The sequence below is a fragment of the Cibotium barometz genome, chromosome 21 (assembly GCF_041138505.1).
Source record: "Cibotium barometz isolate CiBa-2024 chromosome 21, ASM4113850v1, whole genome shotgun sequence".
NCBI classification, from domain to species: domain Eukaryota; kingdom Viridiplantae; phylum Streptophyta; class Polypodiopsida; order Cyatheales; family Cibotiaceae; genus Cibotium; species Cibotium barometz.
In genome coordinates, this window is record NC_141066.1 from 11,237,360 (window position 1) to 11,250,594 (window position 13,235).

General features: G+C 45.1%; 1 long non-coding RNA gene across 1 annotated transcript; it reads right to left on the reverse strand.

Moving 5' to 3' along the window:
* Positions 1-6,402: 6,402 nt before the first annotated feature.
* On the reverse strand, positions 6,403-6,994 carry LOC147626846 (uncharacterized). The gene is made up of 2 exons (XR_015268501.1): positions 6,711-6,994; positions 6,403-6,610 (listed from the first exon to the last, which is right to left on the reverse strand). It is a non-coding gene; the product is annotated as an uncharacterized LOC147626846 (long non-coding RNA).
* Positions 6,995-13,235: the final 6,241 nt, after the last annotated feature.

The following is a 13,235-nucleotide window of genomic DNA, read 5'->3' on the forward strand; positions in this document are numbered from 1 at the left end:
CGCCTGCGCAGCCTCCTCATCTTCATCCGGTACAAACGTCCTCGAACTCCGGGTCGTCCTCTTCATCGACGATCCCTTCTTCTTTCCGTTCTCCAAAGTACCTGAAAGAACGAGATTCCATAAAGAAGATATTCTCTATGTCAACACACTGGCTCTCTTGTGGCATCTTCATAATCTTCCAAACAAAGGAGGCTCTCTTACTATCCATACCATTCCCAGCCTTTGGAATTACCCAAGATGCAGCTGGATAGTACTTCTCGATTTTTAGCATTCTTAAAAGTGTCCAGCTCAAAGTTACCCTGAGCTTTTGTTAGACACGTAATTTGTGGGGATCGACGGAGCACACACACAAGGAGAGAGGGAGAGAGGAAGAGGGACACAGGATATGGTGCTACCTCATGTAGCTTATTCTCGAATGGCTATACACTTATGTAGTGTATGTTAGTGTTAGTGGGCGTTCACACTGGGCGGCTGGCCAATGGCCTTTTACCCCAACTTAAAAGCCAATGTGCTGATAAGTGAGAGCCTACTAGCCTACAACTAGTGTATGTACAATGGATGAGAGATATGACTGACTCTCAACCAACGCCCACGCTCTCTCTCGAGCTGCATGCATGCATCTGTATCCGCTCCAGCAATAACCATACATGTGTATCCCTGCTAGAGCATGCACGCACACCCTGCAGGTATCTTGTAATGACCTGCGTAGCTCCACCATGCTCCATGCCAGTGTCAGTCACCATATGACTAACAACTCCCACTGCAAATGCTCCCACTGCAGCTGCTATGTCGGGTCTCGACACTAGAAGGTCGTACATGAGAATCTCGAACGCTGACGAAACCTGCACAATCTCGGATAACCTGACCATATCAGATCCCAGTGCAATATGCATCTACTGCATCCTCATTAGGACAAGTCGAGTATGGATGTGTCGATCCCGGAGTACTCATCATCTTCCCCGCATCCATAGAGATTGGATCCCAGTGTCCTGGCATGACCATGTCAGCATCTGGCATAAGCATATCAAGAAATGACTGCATAATCGCTGCATCCGCAGCATCCAAATCAGTCATCTCCGCCCGATGGCTCGCCCTGCTGTGACTCAATAGAGCAAAGCCGCTCTACCTCTGCAATCGCTAACTCAACTGCAGACATATCATGCACAGCTGTATCCTCAAGAGAATCGGATGCATCAAAAAACAATGCATCCATTTTTGGCTCCTGAGCACACTAAAGCTCACCTACGAATGAGACACGTCTCGTCTCTCGCTCATCACACGTCAGTGTCATAACTGAGACTATACCGTCTCGTATCTCAGAAACCTGCAATGGGTAAACAATGTAGGACCTAGCTCCTCGCACAATGACTAGGCGACCCAATTGCATGCGAAATGACTGCTCTCCAAGCAGTACACGACATCCACTGTCTGCTAGCTGCCTCATTGAGGTCAAACTTTGCGCAATCCCAGGAACATATCGCACATGCCGTAGCACATAAGATGCACCACTGGGTAAATACAAGCATACATCTCCTACACCCTCTATGTCATACGCTGAACCATCAGCAAGATGAACATGGCCAAGTCTCGCACTAGAGAAAGTGCTAAACCACTCACGACGCGAGGATATGTGGAACTCTGCACAGTCATCTAGCAACCAACGCGAAGAAGTGCCACCTGTACCAGACATGTAAACAAGAGGAACACTAGAGGTAAACGTGACATCACCGTCACTAGCATACTCTGCCACCTCTCTAGTCTGTGTCAATACCACACATGCATCATGCATACATTGTCGTTGTTGCCTCATACGTCTGAAGCAACGTCGTCTAATGTGTCCTGTGTGACCACAATGCCAACATCTGAACTGTCGACAAGAACAAGACCGCCGTCTCTCACGAGTCATCATCGTAGAATCAGAATCATCACACATATTGCTAGCTGGATGTCAAAACTGTATATGCGTCAAAGTGGGAGACCACTCAACCACTATGCTAATCAAGCATAAAACCGCATCAACCTGATGCTCGCATATGCAAACTGTATCTCAAGTATAGCTCTATCAAAGATAACAGAAAGGCAGTGTCCGACCTCTGCTAAGCCAAGCAGAAAATCGCAACGACTCAACACGGGGATAACCGCTCTCAACCGAGTGTAAAGCGCATAACCATATGCGCAAGTAGTGAACAAACACAATGCTCAAAACGCATCCCACAAGTAGTGTTGCAAAATCTGACAACTGCGTAACTTGTACCTGTAAACCTGCAGAACCTGTAACTTGTGACTATGTATAACCTGTAGCCACTACGAGCATACAAACAATCTCACTCCTGCGAGCCACCTCTCTAACGCATGTCACAATGGGCATAAACCTGGCAACAAATCTGGCAAGATAGCCTCAACTTGCATACATAACCATAGTGCAAAACTGCACAACAAAAGATGACAACAAGTATGTCAAAAGAGTATGCAAGTCCTGTCAAGAGCAACGAATGCTCGAGATGCCAAAACTCTCTTACCCGAGAGCAATCGTAGGGCGCAAATGATGCTCAATACACGTTGAAATCAGCCCATCATGTCACACGGAATCCCTGTCCGAAAAACACGCTACTAGTGTATTCACATGGCACCATAATAAGCATCAAACTATGCACAAACCGTGCATCACAATAGCATCCACAATGGCTGCAAAATCAGCCCATACACATGCCACAATGCCTGTCACTGTCACACCTGTGTATCCAGTGCTCCCTCACGGCAACTAGCTCAAAACCATATGAGCTCATAGCATAATACTCTCCCACGTGAGCGAAATATGCTCAACACCTGTGATTGCAACAAAAGACCTCAAGGCAAACCACCGAGCCATAGCCAAGCTCGAATCCAAGCTCTGATACCAGTTGTGGGGATCGACGGAGCACACACACAAGGAGAGAGGGAGAGAGGAAGAGGGACACAGGATATGGTGCTACCTCATGTAGCTTATTCTGCATCATCCACAATAGAATGGCTATACACTTATGTAGTGTATGTTAGTGTTAGTGGGCGTTCACACTGGGCGGCTGGCCATTGGCCTTTTACCCCAACAGTAATTCTCCATATAAACATACGCTCTCTCGAAAAGGTTACTCGGTGAGAGACAGACCTTGTTCTTTAGGTCGGCTTGACCATAAAGAGCGTAAAGCTGCCTACCTCTTGTCATTTCTTCTGCGGTTACATTATGAGAGAAAAAGAGGAAATGAGTTTTATGCAGATCTTTCATATAGTAGCCCACCATACCTTCAAAGGTGTGCATTTTCATTTGTCGCAAAGCGCGACACATTACGATGCCACCCATCGGCTTGCAGACATCCCATGCAAGAAACTTCTTAATTGTTTTCCCTATAGCAATCAAAGACGTAGACATCAGCATGACAACCATCTGGAAGTGCAAATGATGGACCGTCCCCCTCTTCTCCAAGGAGAACAAACCCTTCACACACTCCAGACGGACACAAACTCCTCCAATGGCTCCCAGAAAGCAAGGTCCACATCGCCATTGCCCACATCTACGGTCACAGAAACCTCGAACATCCTTTGCCTCTTCTCTTTTGGAAAAGATAGACACTTGCTGACAGAAGGGGTGCTCTTCACCGAATGGGCCGAGACAGAGCGCCCTGCATCCGAAGAACCCGCAAGGGGAAAAAAAAAGAAAGACAGAATTCAGATTTTTTATGCCAATAATATTCTCGGAACAAATAAGAGAGCGCACAGAAACAGACAGCGTGCAGCGTTTTGCAAAGAAGTATAAAATATGCACTCTTATTCAATTTCTTATTTTCTGCAGAAATCAGAAAAAGAGGACAGATTCGAATAAAAGACAGACCTATATTTTCTTCTTGATCTGCGAAAACAAAATATGAAGGACAATCTTTCTAGAAACGCGAAAAAAGAAATCACCAGATGATCTCGCGTTTCTCTTGACGGATTTAAGGTTGGGTACCAGAGCCTGGGTGCCAGGAGGTGTCAACACACGTGGAGTCTTGCTCCGCTTTGCAATGGCGTTGCATGCAAGCTTCTGGAGTGGCAAAGTGGAAGGAGAGGAACCCAAAGGAGCAGACTCAGAGCGGCAGACGAGATCGGGAGAGTCGGGGAGACCAACAGAAGCACGGTTGGTCTTGTCTTTCAAGGGCTTCCTTCTAGGAGGCATGCAGGCAGAACCAGGCAGAGCAACACAGACATAAAGAAGACTGCGAGCAGGTTTTTTATAACAGGGAACGAGCTTACCTCCATGTGGTGAACCATGCGGAAGCACGTGAAGGTAAGACCAACCATGGTGAGTTGCCATGTTGGGCGACGCTCAGTGATTCAACAAGGACAACAGTAAAAAATAAAAAAGGGAAAACAGAGCAAACCTTTGTATGACGAGCGGGGACGACGTTTGCGGATCGAAGGCCATGTGCAAAAGCAATCCAGCACTTGCAGATTTTGCACGAGGAGGACGAGGACAAGGGTTGCGGGGCAAACGACACAACAACGTCCAGGGCATGCGGGATGCAAAGATGACGATTCAAAAGCGGAAATAGTGGAAGATAACTTACCTGCCGGAATTTCAAGTGTCTTGCAAGAGAAAGACGAGCCGGGAGATAACGCAGGATTGCATGCAAAGGCCGGCACCATGCGGGACGGAAAGATGAAGATTAACAAGCGGAAATAGTGGAGGACATCTTACCTGGCAGAATTTATAGGGTTTTGCAAGGGAAAGAGGCACATGGAGCTCCCGCATGTTAGCATGCAACGGACAGCGGCATAGAGGAGGAGCACGACGAGTGGCAGGCGGGGACGATGATGCGTACAAAGTGGAGGAGAAATCATATGCTCACGCGTGCGTGCATGCAAAGGCAAGGACGAGCACGACGAGTGGCATCCGTGCGGCTTATTGCTAATTTCAAGCATAGCATGCATTATGGATCGCCGCGTGTTAATATGGAGTTATTTTTTGTAAGGACCTAGCAAAAAATGAAAAAAACCTTATTACAACTAATTAATAGACCTTAATTTTCGACATAGTGGCCCCTTATTGATATGACAATGGCACAAGCCTTGTCCACCTTATGTTTCCAAAGCCAAGCTGACTTGATTCACTAGAGGCGGAATTTTAATGCTTGGCAATGAGGAGGGCAAGTCTAGCTATGGACATACCAGTTCGTCGACACGTTTCCACATTGGATATTGTCTATGAGGATCAACCATGGAAGAGACGCCTCTCTATGGAGTTTTTAGAGCTCATTTTCATACTTGAGCCTAAGCACATTTGTCATATATATATATATATATATATATATAGGTACAATTCGGAGCAACTTCAAAAATTCACTTATCCGCCATGACGCAAATTGGCAAAAACGGGCTAACTTGAGCTCAGGAAGCTCGAATCGAGGCATGGTTTGACTCGTAGCATTAGTATGAGGTCTACTGAGCACAACGGTGCAATAAAACGCTAGGGATTAATCGGGCACATCGGAGGTATAAGCACTTAGACCCTTTTTAGAGTTCATTTGTATTTTTTGTGTGAGAGAGCTAGAGCACCTAGAGCGGGTGACCTTCCAGCGCTTCGTACAAGCTACACATGCACACCCACACCGATCCATGAGAGGTATAGTTCAAGTATACCTTAAAGTTGATGTGTATGCATGCCTTGCACAAAAACACTAAAGCATGAGCTAGGAACGGTGAGAAACGGTTCTGCACAGAACCGCACACACAACACATTGCATGACAGCTCAAAACAAATCTAAATAGCACAAAAATTACATCAGAGCATAGGCACAGATTGGGCATCAAGCACGAACAATCATAGTTTGAAAAAGAGCTGGCCACCACTATAAGAAGATGGCCAAACACCAAGGCCTATACCGACGTCGTAAGATTGGGCTTAAAATAGCCCCGTCATTGGTATGCACCTCAGAAACAACGGCGGTCTCATAACGTCGGAATAGATACATACCCACGCACATACCCACGCACATACCAATGCACATACCAACTAGTATACCAACGCACATACCAACTAGTATACCAATGCACATATCGAGGTACATTCAAAGGAGCATTCCAGTGCAAATACCAATGCATATACCGTCGTTTTGAGCAGTAAATGTTTTTAGACGGAATGGCTCCAAATAGAAACCAAATGTATATACTTCCTTCAGTACCATAGCAGTTGTACTCTTTATTGTACATTCAGATAAAATTAAGAAGACCAGAAAGAGGCCAATAACGATAACGTTAAAAATAACAACATGAGACCAATAACCATAACGTTAAAAAGACCAACAATAGGCCAATAACCATAACCATAACGATAAAAAGACCAACAAGAGGTCGATAAATATGTGCAGGATAGAATTGATTACATCATAATGAGAGCTAAACAAATCTTCTCTAAATCAAAAAATTGACATCAATGTTGAAAATACATCATGAAATGCTAAAGAAAATTAGCTCAAGTGATTACATCATAAGGATCTAAAAAATGTTCTTGAAATCCAAAAATTGTCCTAAATGTCCATGATACATCATAAAAAGCAATAAATATGCGCTACTCAAAACCCAAAAAGTGACATATAACCTGCACAAACAAGCAAACACGAAAATGCAAAGAAAAATTAGAAAGTGTTGTACTTGTTATGATGCTAGAAATAAAAATGCACTAAGTTTAGAATACTTGCCATGTCAATATGTGAACTTGGACCAATCAACTGTCTCACTCGTTGCAATTTCTTCTAACAAATCCAGCGTTCCATGTTTGTATGCATATCTTTCCTCCTCAGTCGTTGGCTCACGACCCACACAGCGCTCCTATATGTACAAATCACTTAAATTAAGTCTCATGTGTATGAAAAAATCACAAACAACAATTATGAAAATACTTAAAAGACTGGGCGCATCGACTCGTATCCACCGCTCCCAAGATGCGATGAACCCACACTCTCCAGTCGTGTGGCTGCGGCCTCTCTCTATTGCCTAAATTTGTTTGGCGTATCCCTGGGCTCGTGTGCTATGATCTCCCACTCCTCTGCATCAAGCCAAGTTGGCTTGGGTCTACCATCTCGGAAAGCGTCCCTCGCCTCTGACCTACGATGGGACATGCACTGCTTGCAAACCTCTTTGATCCAATAATTGCTTACTGTTTCCCTTGGATCAGCTGGCCTATACTCACTTTTGATTGCTTCAATAATGTAGTTCTTTCTTTCTTTATCTTGTTCATCCCATTTGGTCATAATTCTATGACCAAATTGTATGGTGCACATTAGGAGAATTTTGAGCTCATTTGGAGGGCCTTCTAAGAAATTCACGAAACTTGTATTTTCTTGTTGGCATTAATTTCTCAACCATGCAAACTGCCTCAATGGTGTTTAGGCGAGCTGCCTCTAGTGTATCTCTCCGTATTTCTTTTGCAGAGGTCCAGCGCACCAAGGAGCTAATTTTGTAGATGGTGGCTCGTAACTCCTCGGTGAGACAATCTTTTATTGCTATGGGTAGCACAAATTGCAAGAATTTGTGCCAATCATAAAACTTGAGGCCACATAGCTCATCATCTTTTGTAAATGCCCCCTTCAAAGAATGCATGCATCTTGTTGGAGTGCGAAATCCATAAATGGATCTTTTTACCTGTTGTTGTTCTGTCTTGCTCAACACCCAAGGTGCTTTTGGTAGTAGCAACTTGCCATTAGGCCTTGTGCGTGCCCATAGATCTGGCCTCCTTTCAACATGTTGTAGGTCATCTCTTTGACCCTTGCTCTCTTTTTGAGACTTGAGACTTGTTGGTAGCAGACTTGAGACTTGTTGGTAGCAGACTTGAGACTTGAGACTTGAAACTTGTTGTCTCAAGTCTCTTTTTGTTGAGACTTGAGACTTGAGACTTGTTGGTTTGCAGAATTGAGACTTGTTGGTAGCGGCTTTGTGGCTTGCAGCTTATAGACTTGTAGCTTGCGGCTTGCTCGCAAGTCCACAAGCCCACACACCCACAAGATTTGTGGACTTGCGGACTCTCTTGTGGGCTTGAGGACTTACAGCTTTTGGCTTGCGGCGGTGGATCGGAGAAGAGAAGAGAAGAGGAGAGAGAGAGATTAGCAATCTAGCAACAACACTAAACACACACACATACCAATCCAAAAGCATGTAATAGCAAGAAGAAAGAAACATGCATGCTTCACCATAGCACAAAAGGCAAGAGCTAGAAAACTCATGACTTCAAAAGTGAATAATGGGATTGGCCCTTTCTCATTAGCAAAACTGACTTATATACCTCTCCCATAAGTTAGAGTTCCAGCCGCCCATGAGATGTCCGGTGGCCGTCTTCTTCAAAATCCCTAAGCTACTGGCTTTCATGAGTACGGCCGGCTCTACACATGTTGTAGGCTCGGCCCGCATTTACAAAATATCCAGCGCTTAGCGCGGTTTTCACAAAAAGGTTATATTACAAGCGCATCCGCGCATTAGGGTGTTAGTGTGAAAAGGCGAGCGGACGGTCCTCTAAACCCGAGGTGCTGAGCGGGTTAACACGACCATACTCCCCCCGGAACCCAAAAAACTTTGATTTCTCATAAGGTGCTGGCGGAGTCATCAAAGTAACATCCGCCAATCCCCGGTCGGCATCATTTATGGTTGAGACTAGGACGGTATCTGATCGTCCTCGAGCCCCCAGCTTACGTTCTTGATTAATGAAAACATCCTTGGCAAATGCTTTCGCAGTAGTTTCTCTTTCATAAATCCAAGAATTTCACCTCTGACAATGAAATACGAATGCCCCCAACCATAATCATTACTCCGGTCTCGAAGACCAACACAATAGGACCAGAGTCCTATCACGTTATTCCATGCTAATGTATTCAGAGCATAGGCTTGCTTTGAGCACTCTAATTTTTTCAAAGTAACATCGCCGAATCCGCGTCCCAGCCAATTAAGGTGAGGAGCGCGTCCCCGATAGAAAGGGCGGAGCGACCAGTGCACACCAAAAGAGGCGGGCCGCTCGCCCCGCCCTGCCCCGAGATCCAACTACGAGCTTTTTAACTGCAACAACTTAAACATACGCTATTGGAGTTGGAATTACCGCGACAATTATCGCGAAACTTATTGTGGCTGTAAAAAGCTGGATCAAATTGGCGCCACCGCTGAACAATTGTTTTTGTTCGTTGGATGCATTCTTCAATCGGAACACGGTATGCACCACAGAGAAGCTAATTTCCGGCGCCGAGGATTTGCAACCTGCATTATCTCTCCCTAATAATAATATATGTAAAGGAGAAAGGCAAAGTGTGCAAGGCGCTCTCCTTTACATATCGAAACAGCAATGATCTGGTGAGAGAAGACGAAACCCTAGCCAGTCTGCGAGAGCGCACAGAGACTCTGAGAGCAGAGCCTTCTGTCTCTTGCCTCCAAAAATGAACAGAGGAGACTAAGCCCGAAGGCTCACCTTGTCAAAAGAAAGCCGGCCACCTTCGACCCTCGCATAAACAGTTCGCAAAAAGATCTCCGCCTCTCTTAACCCTCCCTTTTAAGCCTTCGATGCTTACAGCAAACCGTTTCTGAACCGTTCGCTTTGTCTCCCCTTTTGCGGCTGCCTCTGTACCGTCGATCCATCTCCTTCCTCAATCTCGACCGTCCATTTGGCTATATTAAAGTTTCAATTTCGATAAGATATGTAAATCCAGGCTGTCATTTCATTTAGGTTTAAACCTTTACGTTTCACATGTTAGGCACATGAAAAAGAAAAGACACCATTCAACACGTGTCCCTTCTATTTAGACACCTACCCAGCCACAGGGCTAGAAGTTGAAGGTTGCAGTACCCTTCCAAAGGGGTTTTACCCTTCACATGAAGGGTTTTTTCACAAGTGGCCTTCAAAAGAAACATCAAAGATAAGATTACCCTTCAACTTTGAAGGGTAAGGAGTTCTTCAAATTTTCAAAAGAAGGGTCATACATAAATTTTTCCTTCTATGAGAATTTGGAAATGTGTGTATATGTGTGTGTAAGATGTAGGATGTAGGTTGTAACTTTGTACATTGTAACTTGTAAGTGGGTAGTCGGATCTTGTAAGTTGAGATTCTAATCTCTCAATTCACTTGTAAGTTAAGATTCTAATTTCTCAATTCTAGTTTCTATAAGCTACTATCATATCTACCATGATTTATAATTCATTATAAAATCTACATTCTAGAATGTACCTATAATTCTAGATTTATAATTCATTTATAGTTGGTGCGGTCCGACCACCATCATGAAGATCATTTTCGCTATCGTCACCATCATCGCTCTGTGCATTGCCACAGAGCCAAGTTGGTGCGGTCCGACCGCCATCATGAAGATCATTTTCGCTATCGTCACCATCATCGCTCTGCGCATTGCCACTGGCGCTGGGCTGGACCGCACCCTCACACTAATGACTTCAACCGCCATCATGAAGATCATTTTCGCTATCGTCACCATCATCGCTCTGTGCATTGCCACAGAGCCAAGTTGGTGCGGTCCGACCGCCATCATGAAGATCATTTTCGCTATCGTCACCATCATCGCTCTGCGCATTGCCACTGGCGCTGGGCTGGACCGCACCTTCACACTAATGACTTCAACCGCCATCATGAAGATCATTTTCGCTATCGTCACCATCATCGCTCTGTGCATTGCCACAGAGCCAAGTTGGTGCGGTCCAACCGCCATCATGAAGATCATTTTCGCTATCGTCACCATCATCGCTCTGTGCATTGGCAACGTCTTATAACTTATAAGTATCTGGGTAGGTATCCTTTCTTCTTTGTCTAGGTGTCCTATCGCCATGATGAAGATCATTGTCGCTATCGTTACCATCATCGCTCTGTGCACTGCCACAGAGGCTTGCAAGTGCGGTGGCAACGTTGCCGCCACCGTTGCCTGCTGCAAGAGCGTCGGAGGAGCCGCTTCCGGCACCGACTGCCCCGCCAACCAGATCAGCGAGAGGCTCAGCAATTTCGCCAGGTGCTGCAACAGTCTGGGGTCTCGGTCCGACTGCCGCTGCCCGGTCGGTTGCTGAGGTGCTGAGCTCTGCTCACCATAATAAACACCATGGGCATCGACTTGATGTCTAGTGTGCGAAGCTCTGCACTTGGATATTGCGACCGCTGTTGTTCAAATTCCCTTTCAGTTTGATATTTGAAAGTGGTATTGTCGTGTGATTGGATAAATTATGAGCAGCATTAAACTTTGTCGTGTGATTGGATAAATTATGAGCAGCATTAAACTGTGATATTGACAACGGAATTCTGGAAGGTCCTTTTGTGACTGCTTGGAGTTTGAGCTTTGCTAGAGCCATGAATGTAATATGTTTTAGCACCTTTTTCTGCCTACTCATCACTTCCCGCTGAGGTAGGAAGGTTAGCCACCTCTTTGTCTTGAGACGTATCCTCTTCACTTGCGCCTCAGTGCGATCCTGTGAATGAGAAATCTCTTGGCTCCCTTCTACTTTCGAGACGTATCCTCTTCACTCGCGTCACAGTGCGATCTTGTGAACGAGAAATCTCAAAAGTAGCCCTGCTCGACTCTTTTTACCGGTGCATCACTTTGCTAGCATGAAGCCGGCCCCCCAAAATCGGCTTTTTGCATTTTTTTTCTCCACTTGCGTTGCCGCACTTGGTCGTAGTTGTCTTGCAGTATCCCAGTTTTTAGACCCTAGACCCTAAACCCTTGAATCGTAGATTTCTTGTGAACGAGAAATCCTGGAAGCCAAGTCAGCCTCATTGTGAGCAAAATGGCCATGCAACCACAATAATATTCTGATTTATAAGGACTTTTTGCTGTGTCCCTCTATGTGTGGTCTTAACTTTTTGAGGCGAATGAGAGGAATTGCCTCTACAAATCCTCGTTTCGGAGCTCGAGGGTACGTCCCCCTTTATGACATTGTTCTTGAACACTCACCTCATGGCATGTGATGAACAATATTTGATAGGTACATATTCACAACTTTTTGATTTGATAGGTACATTAACTAATGCCCCGCTGTCGCGCGGGGCATTAATTAATACCTTAGGTTATACTAAGGTACAAAAAAGAAATGAAACCTTAGTTTAGAGCACCTAAGGTTTAAAATTTGAATACTTCGATTTTAATATTTTTTAAACGAAGATAAGTAGAGCGTTAGCTATTGTTTTAACAATTCGAAAAAAATAGAGGCAGAGCGTTTACAACGTTGATTGCGACGCGCCCGACATATTCACAAACAAAACTTTGAAAAGCGAGAGACATGTGTAAAAGCACAACCTTTATTCATATTGGGGATCCCACAACTTTTTACAAGGCCGCTTCACAAGGGAGCAAAGCGCAAAACAAGAACCAACACTAAAAACTGCATAATTCAAACTAATGCATAAGTGTTTTTTTACATTAGCTCTGAGACTACAAACTGAAAGTCAAGATATGAAGCAAGCATCATTTTGAGGGCTCTTGTCCCCCAACGAGACAAAGTCCTCGCCTTCAGGTATTCCTTTGAGAAAGCTGGCACGACCATCCACAGTGGTAGGCCTCTCCCAAACGGAGGTGAACTTTTCATAGTACACAGGCTGCGGCAGTCCTCGTTGTGTAGAATATCGATGGGGTTCTCGTGCGAGCGGATGGCCCATATCGCCTGCGCAGCCTCCTCATCTTCATCCGGTACAAACGTCCTCGAACTCCGGGTCGTCCTCTTCATCGACGATCCCTTCTTCTTTCCGTTCTCCAAAGTACCTGAAAGAACGAGATTCCATAAAGAAGATATTCTCTATGTCAACACACTGGCTCTCTTGTGGCATCTTCATAATCTTCCAAACAAAGGAGGCTCTCTTACTATCCATACCATTCCCGGCCTTTGGAATTACCCAAGATGCAGCTGGATAGTACTTCTCGATTTTTAGCATTCTTAAAAGTGTCCAGCTCAAAGTTACCCTGAGCTTTTGTTAGACACGTAATTTGTGGGGATCGACGGAGCACACACACAAGGAGAGAGGGAGAGAGGAAGAGGGACACAGGATATGGTGCTACCTCATGTAGCTTATTCTCGAATGGCTATACACTTATGTAGTGTATGTTAGTGTTAGTGGGCGTTCACACTGGGCGGCTGGCCAATGGCCTTTTACGCCAACAACCTCCCACTTAAAAGCCAATGTGCTAATAAGTGAGCCTACTAGCCTACAACTAGTGTATGTACAATGGATGAGAGATATGACTGACTCTCAACCAACGCCC